The 14,557-nt window shown below is 40.7% G+C and overlaps 1 non-coding gene across 1 annotated transcript; it reads left to right on the plus strand.

The window, feature by feature from the left end:
- Positions 1–13,130: 13,130 nt before the first annotated feature.
- Positions 13,131–13,236, plus strand: LOC132604760 (small nucleolar RNA R71). Its single transcript, XR_009568861.1, has one exon. It is a non-coding gene; the product is annotated as a small nucleolar RNA R71 (small nucleolar RNA).
- Positions 13,237–14,557: the final 1,321 nt, after the last annotated feature.

The following is a 14,557-nucleotide window of genomic DNA, read 5'->3' on the forward strand; positions in this document are numbered from 1 at the left end:
AAACAACTCAAGTGTTACATAAAATCAATTATGACTTTATTTCATACAAGTCAAGATTATTTCTTATTTTTCCAAATGTGCGAAAACACGGGATATAACAGACGAATTACAGGGATGCTTAGATCATTGATGAAGTACTAAAAAAGTGTTAAGGAGGTTGTATAAGGATTGGAGATCAAACGAAAGGACGAGGATAACTTTGGAAAAACTGTGAGTTACACGACCACATTATACGGCCCGTGGAATTTTATACGGACCGTATAAGGGTCCGTATAACACCCAACATAAGTGGTATTTTGCCTTATGGTGAACCACGATCACTTATACGGACCGTGGAACTTTATACGGACCGTATAAGGGTCCGTATAACCCAACAACAACAATGTTTTCCATGGTGGTGAACCACGGACACTTATACAGACCGTATAAGTGGTCCGTATAAGTCCCGGCGGACTGATTAAGTTGCAACCATAAATACTTGTTCCCACTTTATGTTCTCATTCTTTCCACTTCTCCACTTCTCTCCAAGCTTCTAGAGGGTTCCACACACTTCATATACAAAAATACAAAGGAAAACAAAGATCAATATCAAGAATTCAAGTGAATCAAGTGCAAGAATCTCACTAGGGTTCCTCCAAGTCAAGAATTCTCTTGGGAGTGAAGCTAGGGTTTTGGCTCAAGTGAAGTATTTCCACTCAAGGCTCATTCCCACACTATCTAAGGTAAGTTTCATGATCATTCCATGTTGTTTAAGGTATTGAGAGGTTGGAAGATTTACGTTATGAAAGGAAATAGAAAATGGGTTATAAAGATGAAAATAATCAAATTTTGAGTAGTAGCTTGAGATGAGTCATGATATTTGATATGTTGTGCTTATAAAAAATGTTATGAATGATGTTGAGAGCATGAGAGAAATGTTAGATGAGAATGAATGTAATGTTGTGCTATGATCATGATTATTGATGACTTTGAGAGGAAATTGTGGGGATTGGATAATGAGGAATTTGATAAAATTTATTGATGATGATATTATGAATGTTGTTATTAACGTTTGGGAGTTGATGTATGATATGGAGGAAGTAGTATAGATAAAGGAGACGCTGCCCAAATTTTTCTATAGCTTTAGCTCAAACACGCTTATGTTATCGACTATCTAATATGAGTATAAACTCTCATGAAGGTAGAAACGTGAATATTGGAGAGGAACGTTCAAGCGATAGAGTAGCTAAACGAAAAGGTATGTAAGGCTAATCCTTTCCTTCTAAGGCATGAATCTTCCTTATTTTCCACAATCTTCCTAAATAACGGAAATTATGAGTCCATGACTATAGAAAGCTACTTATGCACATGATAAAGAAAGGAGACACGATATGAGCATGTTAATGATGATGATGAATATAAGTATGAAGGATCCTAGGGTAATATAAGATGTCCATGAAGCTGGTGATCCCAAGTATTATTCCATTGATGATCTTCCTTGTGTACACTCACCTTAAAATGCTAGTCCCTTCAAGGTGAGACATGACGATTATAATCACTCCATAACGTAGTCGGGGGTTCACGACCTCCTGTCACCCCGACATAGCCATGGTTATCTCCATGTTTTAATGTAGGATTAATGATCAACGCATGATAATGCTAAGGTTATGCTAAGGTCATGATATCCCTATAATATGTATGATAATGATGAGTTTATGTTAGTTATGTGACGATACGATTCCACCGTGCCTAGTTGGCCGGGCATGTCACTCGAAGGAGTGCTGCATGCGATTCCACCGCGCCTAAATGGCCCGACATGTCACTGCTAAGGTGGGCTGCTATTGTTACACCGAGCCTAGAGGGCTGGGCATGATCACCACTAGTGGGCGGCATATGATGGTTACCTGGACGCGGGTTAACGATGATGATCGATATGACGCGATAATGTATGCGTTATGATGTTACATGTACTATGATTCTATATATATATCTGATGTATGTATGAGATGTAGCCACCCTTAAAAGTTACACAGGTTGTATCTTCATCTTATGACTTATGACTTCTCTATCATGTTCATTTCATTCATGCCTTACATACTCAGTACAATGTTCGTACCGACGTCCGTTTTTTTTGGACGCAGTGCTCATGCCCACAGGTAGACAGGGAGGCGACCCAGACTCGTAGAGTTATCAGCAGATTTACAGGAGCACTCCATTTCTCCGGAGGTGCTATTTGGTCCATTCTTTTGTTTATATATGTATATATGTATTTTGGGCACGACGGGGTCTTGTCCCGTCCATATGATTAGTACTCTAGTAGAGGCTCGTAGTTACGCATGTGTGGGTAGTATGGTCTCATAATGTTACTATTGTACCTATATTATTATTTTGTTAGTCGAAGGGCTTATGTATAAAAAGCAATTACGTTTCCAAATGAAGAGTGATTTTTCTATGATTTCAGTATAAATTAATGAATGTACGCTAAATGAGTATGATAAGTAAAGGAATGAGTGGTGGGTACCCGTCACGGCCCCTAGTCGGGTCGTGACAAAAGTGGTATCAGAGCAGTTCAGTCCTAGGAAGTGTCTACTAGCCGTGTCTAGTAGAGTCTTGTTTATGGTGTGTTGCGCGCCACACTAATAAATAGGATGCTACAAGGAATTTAGGAAAAATGACCATCTTTAATCTTAAGAGATCGTGCGATATAGCTGTATTATAAGATTTTCTCCTCCCTAATAGTGTGCTAGGATTTCAGAAATGCCGCCAAAAGGAAAAGCTACAGCCGCCCCGAAGGGCATGACTATAATGAAAAGGCGGGTGGAAAGAGGGCCGCCAATGAATGTAGAAGAGGACGAGTCACATAATGAGGCCCCATCTAATACTTCCTCTACCCCGCCCAATGTAGAAGAACAAGGAGGAGCTTCAGCTTGAGTTCCTCCACCGGTTACTTCGGGTCAACAAGTAACTGAGGCTATCCATCTATTGACACAGTTAGTTGCCACCCAGGCACAGCGGTAGAATGTGGGTCCAAGTGATCGGGCAGCCAACACCAAAGCCCGTAATTTTATGAGTTTGAATCCTCCGGAGTTTTTAGGGTTAAAGCCGGATGAAGACCCATAAGGTTTTATTGATGAGATGCTGAGAACATTGAGGATTATTCATGCCTCCGAAACTGAATCTGTGGAGTTGTCATCTTATAGACTCCGAGATGTGGCGGTATTGTGGTACAATAATTGGCTATCGTCAAGAAAAGAGGATGCACCTCCTCCCATTTGGCAAGAATTTGTGGATGCCTTCATCCACCATTATTTGCCACCCGCGGTCCGCCGAGCTAGAGCGGATAGATTTTTAAATTTGAAGCAAGGAAATACGAGTGCCCGGGAGTATAGCCTTCAATTCAATTTATTGGCTAGATATGCCCCGACTATAGTGGCCGATATGGGAGATAGAGTGCACAGGTTTGTGAGTGGCCTAGGGTCACATTTGTTCAAGGATTGTTTGACGGCCTCGTTGCAAGATGGGATGGATATTTCCTGAATTCAAGCCCATATCTTGAATTTGGAAGGACAACAATATCCACAAAGAGGCGATTGTGATATCGATAGAAGGAAAAGCAAGAGGGCCAGATCCATGGGGGCAGGCAGTGATTATAGAGGGGGATCAAGGCAGACACACTCTAGATACTCAGGCCAATCGGTGACTAGTGATCCTCCACGATTTACGGGTAGGAGATTGATCGCTCCTTTCCTTCAGGACAGGGTCGGAGTTCGAGAGCTTCGGGTTCTCAATTTGGGGGTGATCATAGTCAGAGGATACCACCAATACCGCGATGTAGTCAGTACGGTAAATTACATTCAGGGCCATATCGCCGGGGTATAGATGCTTGCTATGTTTATGGACAGACTGGGCATTTGATGCGAGATTGTCCCTCGAGGTATGGTAGAGGTGGGTTTCAGCCCACAGGATCAGCAGCTGGTTCTTCTTCAGTGCGCCCGGTAGGACAGACTCCTCAGATTTCAGTAGGTCGAGGTAGAGGCAGAGGGGGAGCATCTACTTCAGGTGCCACTCAGCCTCGTGTGTATGCTTTAGTCGGGCGACACGATCTTGAGTCCTCCGCGGATGTGGTTACAGGTACATTATCCATATTTTCCCATGATGTATATGCATTGATAGATCCAGGTTCTACTCTATCTTATATTACTCCATATGTTGCTAGTCGTATTGGGGTGAAACCTGAGCCAATTAAACCTTTTGAGGTATCTACTCCGGTTGGTGATCCCGTGATAGCTAGACAAATGTATAAAAATTGTGTACTTGTGATATGCAATCGCCAGACCAAAGTTGATTTAATTGAGCTGGAGATGTTAGATTTTGATGTGATTATTGGTATGGATTGGTTGGCCTCATGTTATGCTAATGTTGATTGCCGAATGAAAGTTGTTCGATTTCATTTCCCGGGAGAGCCCGTGCGTAAATGGAAGGGTAATACAGCCTCTCCAAAGGGTAGGTTTATTTCCTACCTTAAGGCAAGGAAGATGATAGCCAAGGGCTATATTTATCACTTACTCCGCGTTCTTGACACCGAAGAAAAGTCGCTAACTTTCCAGTTCGTTCCGGTAGTGAATGAATTCCCGGATGTATTTCCAGATGAACTTCCAGGCCTTCCCCCAGAAAGAGAGATTGACTTCGCTATTGATGTGCTGCCGGATACCAAGCCTATTTCGATTCCTCCTTACCGAATGGCTCCGGCAGAATTGAAAGAATTAAAGGTACAATTGAAAGATTTGCTTGAGAAGGGGTTTATTAGACCCAGTTCATCACCGTGGGGAGCACTAGTCCTATTCGTGAGAAAGAAAGATGGTTCCCTACGAATGTGCATCGATTATAGGCAGTTGAACAAGGTGACGATAAAGAATAAATATCCTCTTCCGAGAATTGATTATTTATTTGATCAACTACAGGGTGCCAAGTGGTTCTCCAAAATAGACTTGAGGTCAGGATATCATCAAGTGAGAGTTAGAGAAGAAGATATTCCCAAAACAACCTTCAGAACGAGATATGGCCATTATGAATTCCGGGTGGTCTCGTTTGGGTTCACTAATGCTCCGGCAGTGTTCATGAATTTGATGAATAATGTATTCAGGCCCCTCTTGTATTTATTTGTGATAGTATTCATTGACGATATTTTGGTATACTCTGGCCCAGAATCAGAACATGCAGATTATTTACGTGTTGTTCTTGGAATTCTTCGAACCCGAGAATTGTATGCGAAATTTTCAAAGTGCGAGTTTTGGCTAAATTCTGTGACATTTCTAGGCCATGTTATTTCAGATGATGGTATTCGAGTTGATACTCAGAAAATTGAGGCTGTGAATACTTGGCCAAGGCCTACGACGCCTACAGAAGTCCGTAGTTTTCTGGGATTGGCAGGTTACTATAGAAGGTTCGTAGAGGGATTTTCCTCTATTTCAGCCCCATTGATGAAGCTAACCCAGAAGTCAGTTAAATTTCAGTGGAATGATGCTTGTGAATGCAGCTTCCAAGAGTTGAACGACAGATTAACCTCAGCTCCAGTATTAACACTTCTAGAAGGGCCAGATGGTTATGTGGTGTACTGTGATGCTTCCGGTGTTGGGTTAGGATGTGTGTTAATGCAGCACGGTAGAGTCATTGCTTATGCTTCGAGACAGCTGCGGAAACATGAAAAGAACTATCTAATTCACGATCTCGAATTGGCTGCAGTCATTCATGCATTAAAAATGTGGAGACATTACTTGTATAGTGTGCATGTTGATATTTATACAGATCACAAGAGTCTTCAGTATATTTTCAAAAAAAAGGAGTTGAATCTGCAGTAGAGGCAGTGGTTAGAGCTATTGAAAGATTATGATGTGAGCATTTTATACCACCCCGGAAAGGCAAATGTAGTAGCTGATGCGCTTAGCCGCCGATCAATGGGTAGCCTATGCGAAGTTCCTCCGGAGAAGAAAGAATTAATTGATGAGCTCCACCAATTAGCTAATCTTGGAGTATGTTTAATTGGTTCAGGTGGTGCAGGAATCGGTATTAATGATCCCACAGTTTCGTCCCTGAATATGGAAGTGAAAGAGCGTCAGTATGAAGATCTTCATTTGTGCCATTACAGAGACACATCTCATGAAAGAGCGTCAGTATGAAGATACCGAGGCAGGCTATGTGTGCCGAATGTCTCAGAATTGCGTCGTCGAATTCTAGAAGAGGCCCATTATTCTTGGTATTCTATTCACCCAGGTGCAACAAAGATGTATCGCGATCTCAAATTGATATATTGGTGGGATGGCATGAAGAGAGACATAGCAGAATTTGTAGCTCAATGTCCAAATTGCCAACAAGTGAAAATCGAACATCAAAAGCCAGAAGGATTATTGAAAGCAATGGAAATCCCTACTTGGAAATGGGAAGTGATCAACATGGATTTTATTGTGGGGTTACCTCGTTGTCGAGGCAAGTATGATTCTACATGGATGATTGTGGAAACATTAACAAAAACAGCTCATTTTCTTCCAGTCAGAACCACATACTCAGCAGAAGACTATACAAGGTTGTATCTCAAAGAAATTGTGCGACTCCATGGTATACCGATATCCATTATCACAGATAGAGGAGCACAATTTACAGCCAAGTTCTGGAAATCGTTCCAAGAAGGTCTAGGTACTCAAGTGAAGCTTAGCACGACATTTCATCCACAGACTGATGGGCAAGCCGAACGTACTATTCAGACTTCGGAAGATATGCTACGGGCATGTGTACTAGATTTTGGTGGTAGTTGGGATGATCACTTACCTCTGATTGAGTTCGCATATAACAATAGTTATCATTCCAGTATCCAAATGGCTCCGTATGAAGCTTTATATGGAAGGAAGTGTAGATCCCCAATTGGGTGGTTTGAAATAGGAGAAGTACAGCTAATAGGCCCTGAATTGATTTAGCAAGCGGTAGAAAAAGTCAAGGTGATCCAAGATCGATTGTTCACAGCCCAAAGTCGCCAAAAATCTTATGTGGACAACCGCCGGCTAGACTTGGAATTTCAGGTTGATGATTGGGTATTTTTGAAGGTGTCGCCAATGAAAGGGGTGATGAGATTTTGCAAGAAAGGGAAGTTAAGTCCTCGATACATTGGACCCTATACGATTATCAACAAATTGGGTCAAGTAGTTTACGAATGGACTTGCCTCCAGAACTTGAGTCGGTCCATCCAGTTTTTCATGTCTCAATGCTCCGCAAGTGTGTTCGAGATCTTACGAGGATTGTTCCAATAGATGATGTTCAAGTGACAGAAAATCTAACATATGAAGAAGTGCCCATTGCCATCTTAGAAAAGCAAGTACGAAGACTTCGAAATAAGGAAGTAGCTTCAGTCAAAGTCTTGTGGCGAAATAACAACCGAGAAGAAATGACTTGGGAGGCGGAAGAGAAGATGAAATACAAGTACCTGCACTTTTTCCAACCCCCAGAAGAGATTCAAGATGAAACATTAACATTATGAGGTATGTATGCTTTCTTTTCATGCTTTTGGTCGTGTGTGGCCATAAATGTATTGATATGGTATTGTGGCCCTGTGAGGTAATATTATTGTGGGCTGTTGTGACAGGACGGTAGTGCCATATTATAGGGGAAACTCTGGCGAAATTTTCATAAAATTCCAGAGTGCTTAACATTCGAGGATGAATGTTCCTAAAAGGGGGGAAGAGTGTTACACCTTGGAAATTTCATGTCGTCATGTAGTGAATGAACCAATGTAAGCTTAAGGGTAACATGAAGTTGTTAATACTATAAGACGGATATTTAGTGGTCTTAGAATGCGTACCTTAAGATCTTGAAGTTATGGGAATTGATGAAATAAGGATTGATAAGGACAAGTGGAGTATAAGTGGGGTTTAGGAAAGGTTTCGTAAATTATTGCATTAAGGATTGTTTGGTAAGGCCTTAAGGACGAATTATAGGGATGCTTAGATCATTGATGAAGTACTAAACAAGTGTTAAGAAGGTTGTATAAGGATTGGAGATCAAACAAAAGGACGAGGATAACTTCGGAAAAACTGTGAGTTACACGACCACATTATACGGCCCGTGGAATTTTATACGGACCATACAAGGGTCCGTATAACACCCAACAGAAGTGATATTTTGCCTGATGGTGAACCACGATCACTTATACGGACCGTGGAACTTTATACGGACCGTATAAGGGTCTGTATAACCCAACAACAATAATGTTTTCCATGGTGGTGAACCATGGACACTTATACGGACCGTATAATGTTATACGGACCGTATAATGTTATACGGACCGTATAAGTGGTCCGTATAAGTCCCGGCGGACTGATTAAGTTGCAACTATAAATACTTGTTCCCACTTTATTTTCTCATTCTTTCCACTTCTCTACTTATCTCCAAGCTTCTAGAGGGTTCCACATACTTCATATACAAAAATACAAAGGAAAGAAAAGATCAATATCAAGAATTCAAATGAATCAAGTGCAAGAAGCTCACTAGGGTTCCTCCAAGTCAAGAATTCTCTTGGGAGTGAAGCTAGGGTTTTGGCTCAAGTGAAGTATTTCCACTCAAGGATCATTGCCACACTATCCAAGGTAAGTTTAATGATCATTCCATGTTGTTTAAGGTATTGAGAGGTTGGAAGACTTAGGTTATGAAAGGAAATAGAAAATGGGTTATAAAGATGAAAATAATCAGATTTTGAGTAGTAGCTTGAGATGAGTCATGATCTTTGATATGTTGCGCTTATAAAAAAATGTTATGAACGATGTTGGGAGCATGAGAGAAATGTTAGATGAGAATGAATGTAATGTTGTGCTATAATCATGATTATGGATGACTTTGAGAGGAAATTGTGGGGATCGGATAATGGGGAATTTGATAAAAATTACTGATGATAATATTATGAATGTTGTTATTAACGTTTGGGAGTTGATGTATGATACGTAGGAAGTAGAATAGATAAAGGAGACGTTGCCCAAATTTTTCTATAGCTTTAGCTCAAACACGCTTATGTTATCGACTATCTAATATGAGTATAAAGTCTCTTGAAGGTAGAAACGTGAATATTTGAGAGGAACGTTCAAGCGATAGAGTAGCTAAACGAAAAGGTATGTAAGGCTAATCATTTCCTTATATGGCATGAATCTTCCTAAATAACGGAAATTATGAGTCCATGACTACAGAAAGCTACTTATGCACATGATAAAGAAAGGAGACACGATATGAGCATGTTAATGATGATGATGAATATAAGTATAAAGGATCCTAGGGTAATATAAGATGTCCATGAAGCTGGTGATCCCAAGTATTATTCCATTGATGATCTTCCTTGTGTACACTCACCTTAAAATGCTAGTCTATTCAAGGTGAGACATGCAGATTATAATCACTCCATAACATAGTCGGGGGTTCACGACCTCCTGTCACCCCGACATAGCCATGGTTATCTCCAAGTTTTAATGTTGGATTAATGATCAACGCATGATAATGCTGAGGTTATGCTAAGGTCATGATATGCCTATAATATGTATGCGTTATGATGATACATGTACTATGATTCTATATATATATATATATATATATATATATGATGTATGTATGAGATGTAGCCACCCTTAAAAGTTACACAGGTTGTATCTTCATCTTATGACTTATGACTTCTCTATCATGTTCATTTCATTCATGCCTTACATACTCAGTACAATGTTCGTACTGACGTCCGTTTATCTTTGGACGTTGTGCTCATACCCACAGGTAGACAGGGAGGCGACCTAGACTCGTAGAGTTATCAGCAGATTTACAAGAGCACTCCATTTCCCCGGAGGTGATATTTGGTCCATTCTTTTGTGTATATATGTATATATGTATTTTGGGCACGACGGGGTCTTGTCCCATCCATATGATTAGTTCTCTAGTAGAGGCTCGTAGATACGCATGTGTGGGTAGTATGGTCTCACAATGTTACTATTGTACCTATATTATTATTTTGTTAGCCGAAGGGCTTATGTATAAAAAGCAATTACGTTTCCAAATGAAGAGTGATTTTTATATGATTTGAGTATAAATTAATGAATGTACGCTAAATGAGTATGATAAGTAAAGGAATGAGTGGTGCTCGGTAGTTAGCCCCGGGTACCCGTCATGGCCCCTAGTCGGGTCGTGACAGTTTCCACATTCAGTTATGTTTTCGATATCACATGTTGATTCAGCCAGCCAGTTGGTTCGCTTGGTCACATGCAGTCAGGCACCGGGTGCCGTGTTATGTCCAGGCCCAGGTTCGGGGCGTGACATTAGTCTCCTCACAGTGTTTAAGTACTTGACCCAGATGGCCAAGCCAATCATTAAAGAATCACCAACAACCGAGAAGTCATCCATAAATACCTCAAGAAAGTCTTCCACCATATCAAAGAATATCGACATCATACATCACTGAAACGTAGCCGGTGCATTGCAAAGGCCAAACGACATTCTGCTGAAAGAAAATGTCCTGTACGAACAAGTAAAAATCGTCTTCTCTTGATCCTCCAGGGCGATGTTGATCTGATTGTAGCCTGAATAATCATCAAGGAAGCAATAATAAAATCTCCCCCCTAGCCGATCAAGCATTTGATAAAGAAAAGGAATAGAGAAGTGATCCTTACAAGTGGCCATGTTCAACTTATGATAGTCCATGCAAACCCTCCATCCGCTTACAATCCTCATAGGAATCAGCTCATTCTTTGCATTGGGCACCACTATGATGCCGCCCTTTTTCAGAACACATTGGACTGGGTTCACCCATTTACTATCAGCAATCGGGTAAACCACTCCAGCATCTAACCATTGGATGATCTCTTTCTTGACGACTTCTTGCATATTATCATTCGGTCTCCTTTGATGCTTCATGCTCGGCTTGCTATCCTCATCTAACTGGATTTTATGTTCATAGATCCCAGAAGGAATTCCCCGAATGTGTGCTATGGTCCAACTAATGGCACGCCTATATTCACGCAATACCTCCAAAAGTCGCACAATCTGCTCCTCAGTTAGTAGGGCTGAAATAATCACTGGCAATGTATTGTTTGGACCAAGGAACTCGTAATGGGAGCTGCTTAAGCTCCAACTTCGGTGATTCAATGATCGAAGGCTTTGCTGGAGGAGTTGTTCTATTTTCCAGATCAAGATTCAGCTTCTTTGGGTAGTAAGAATATTAACCCAACCCAACAAGCGAATTAGCCGTCTCCACATAACCCCTCATGTCTTCAGCATCAAAGTTTATAAGAATACCAGCTAGAGCTTCACCCAAGCTTTATTCTTCCATCTTGAAATCCACCGCTTCATCAACAACATCAAAAGAATCAATCACCGAAATGCTCTCATAAGCACTTGGTAACTTCATCCCCTTGCTTGCCTAAAAAGTAACTTCCTCATCATTGATTCGGAACTTGATTTCATTATTCTCCGAATCCATCAGAGCTTGCCCCGTAGCAAGGAAAGGTCTCCCTAGAATAATAGGAATGTCCCGATCAACAGCGCAGTCAAGAATCCCAAAATTTTCGGGCAACATAAATTTACCAACCCGCATAAAAACATCATCAACCACGCCAACTGGCCGCTTAATAGATCTATCAGCCATCTGTAATCTCATAGTAGTCGGCCTTGTCATCCCTAAACCTGATTGCTCGTAGATAGCAAGTGGCATCAAATTAATACTCGACCCATTATCACACAAAGCACGAGCAAAATCATGGTGCTCAACAGAACAAGGAATGGTGAACGCCTCAGGATCGCCCTTCTTCTGAACAGTAGCTGTTGAAATGATGGAACTCACAGTGTGAATCAAACTCATAGTTTCATGTTGCACCGTTTTCTTGTTGGCCAGCAAGTCCTTCAAATATTTAGCAAAATGGGGCATCTCTTTGATGGCTTTCAAGAAAGGAAAATTTAGAGATAACTGCTTCAGCTGATCATAAATTTTTCCAAACTTAGCATCTTCCTTCTTTTTCACGAACCTCTGAGGAAAGGGAGGTTTAGATTTGAAAAGCTGAGTCAAAGGGCGGAGAGCCCCTTTCACAGTTTGCTTGCTCTTGTCATTAGCCTCCTTCAAAATCTCTGGAATATCAGCAACCTTCTCGTCAGTAGGATTCTCATCAACAATAATTGATGCTTCAGACTACACCTCTTCCTCTTTATCTCTAAGCTCGAACTCAACAACTTTCTTTTCAACACCTTGGAGTATTTTACCACTCCGAGTACTAATGGCAAACACACGGTCTACACTGCCTTCCCCGTTCTTCGAATTTGGAATAGTGTCACTAGGAAGTCCTCCCTTTTTAGGAGGGTGCCGCTCTCTATAAATATCACGCATCTATGACTCGAGCTTCTAAATAGCTGCTGTATGGGAACCCACTATCTCTGTTAACCCAGATAATGTTCTTTCAGACTTTGATTGATTTGCCAGAACCTTCTCAAGCATTGCTTCAACCCTCGAACTACCTTGTTCTGTTGATTTCCCTTTCGATGGTATATAAGGATTAGAACTCTTGTTCCCAAAATTGTTGTTGTTGTTGTACCTCTCTTGGTTCACACCACCATAATTATTATTGTAGTTCCCTGAGTTGTTGTTGTTGTAGGCACCCTGGCCCTGGTGAGGTCTCTATTGATTCTGATTCTGGTAACCACCTTGGTAGCTCTGCCTTTGATAACCCCCTTGAGAATTGTTCACATAATTAGCATATTTAACCTGCATAAGAGGTCCCTCGTGAAATGGAACGTCTTGGACCTGGTACATCCCCTTCAGTATACCTGACTCATCCTCACAAACATTTACCTTCTTAATATGGGTCTCATCAAACATCTTGGTTAGCAAGGAAATATTCGTTGCAAGCTGAGCCAATGTTTGTTGGGTATCTTGATTCACCTTTATCTTATTCTGGATCCTTACACTACCATAGGGCACAATATCAGCATTGTTTGAGTGTCAATCCTGATTGTGCATAGTCTGCCTGTCAAGTATGTTGGTCACTTGTCGGTAAGATTAATCCATGAAACAACCATCAGCTGCATTGTTTGTAATTGATTGCATCACAGGATCCAGCCCTCGGTAGAACTTCTCCATTAATATGTGCTTCGGAAAACCATGACTTGGAAATTTCTGCAAATACTCTTTAAATCTCTCCCAAGCTTCATATAATTGTTCCCCTGGTCGCTACATAAATTCATAGATCTTGTCACGAATCTCAGCCTTCTTGCTAGGAGGATACCACTTATTGAGAAAGACTGCTACCATCTCTGCCCATGTAGTAATAGAATTCCGGGGCAGCTTCTCGAACCATGCTCTTACATCTCCAGCTAAGGAATATTTGAAAAGCCGCAGCCGAATAGCATCCCGTGAAACGTTGTTTTGGATGTTATGAGCACATACATCCACAAATTTCTGCAAATGGAGTTGAGGGTCATTCTTGGTACAATTCTGAAAGTATCCCTCTAGCTGCAATAACTGGTAGAGGGAGAAGTCAATTTTGACACTTGCAGCTCCAACCCGAGGATGAACAATAGCAGATGCATAGTCCTCCTCAGCAATAAGATCAGCGAAAACATTCTCGTCATCTGATTCATTCGCGTGATTATTCAATCGACCACCCTGGTTACCAGCACGTTGGTTTTGCTGATTCAGATTCATGTTCACCTGGTTTACAAAGAATAACAAAAAAGGTGTGATGGAATAAGAAAAATACTTCAATTAAAGAAAACACTATTTAGTTCTTACACCCTGTAGTTTTGTATGTTGAGATTCGAGTTACCCTTCAAGGATACATGAGATTAGATGCACTTATCTTATGTTTATGAGGGTTTAAGTTCATATAATAAGCGATGGAAGGATTGAAGGGCAAGTGAAACAAGGAAATTAAATTTGTTGGAATTTTGAAGAAAATATGAGGGGCAATTTTGGCCCAACTTGGAGGGAGAATATCTTTTAGTATATGAGGAGTTTTGAGGTAAATCAAAATCCTAAAATAAATTTCGTTGAGTCTAGTTTCCAATGCAGTAAATCACACGTCGATACGATGTCGGAGTAGAGAATTATGGACGTTACAAGTTAGGCGGGCAGAGTAGGGCGCGCTGCTACAGTGCCACCGACTTTAGCACACTATATAAGGGGCAAAACCCCATTTTGTTTCTTCATAAAATTTTCCCAAATTCTCTAGAAAGCTCATCACACATATGAGAGCCTATATATCATATAAAAGTGAGGATTTTGAGTAATTTCAAGTTACGGAGTATTAATCGAGGTCCAGACAATGTGTAGTCGCGATTATAGTTTCGTTTTGTGTGGGAGTTGGCTTGGAAGCAAAGTAAATCTTGAAGATCTTCCTATTCTAGCAAGGATAAGGTATTAATTTCTCTTTCTTAATATTGATTTAGGAATATTTACGAGAATAAGGGTTATGGATTGTTGTGTTGGCATTGTTGAGCATGGATAGAGAATTGAAGATAGTTTGGATGTAATTGTACATGTGTATCTTAAAGAATCTTGATAATATTTTGTTGATGTTGTTGG

Source organism: Lycium barbarum, chromosome 7, assembly GCF_019175385.1.
Source record: "Lycium barbarum isolate Lr01 chromosome 7, ASM1917538v2, whole genome shotgun sequence".
Taxonomy (NCBI): Eukaryota; Viridiplantae; Streptophyta; class Magnoliopsida; order Solanales; family Solanaceae; genus Lycium; species Lycium barbarum.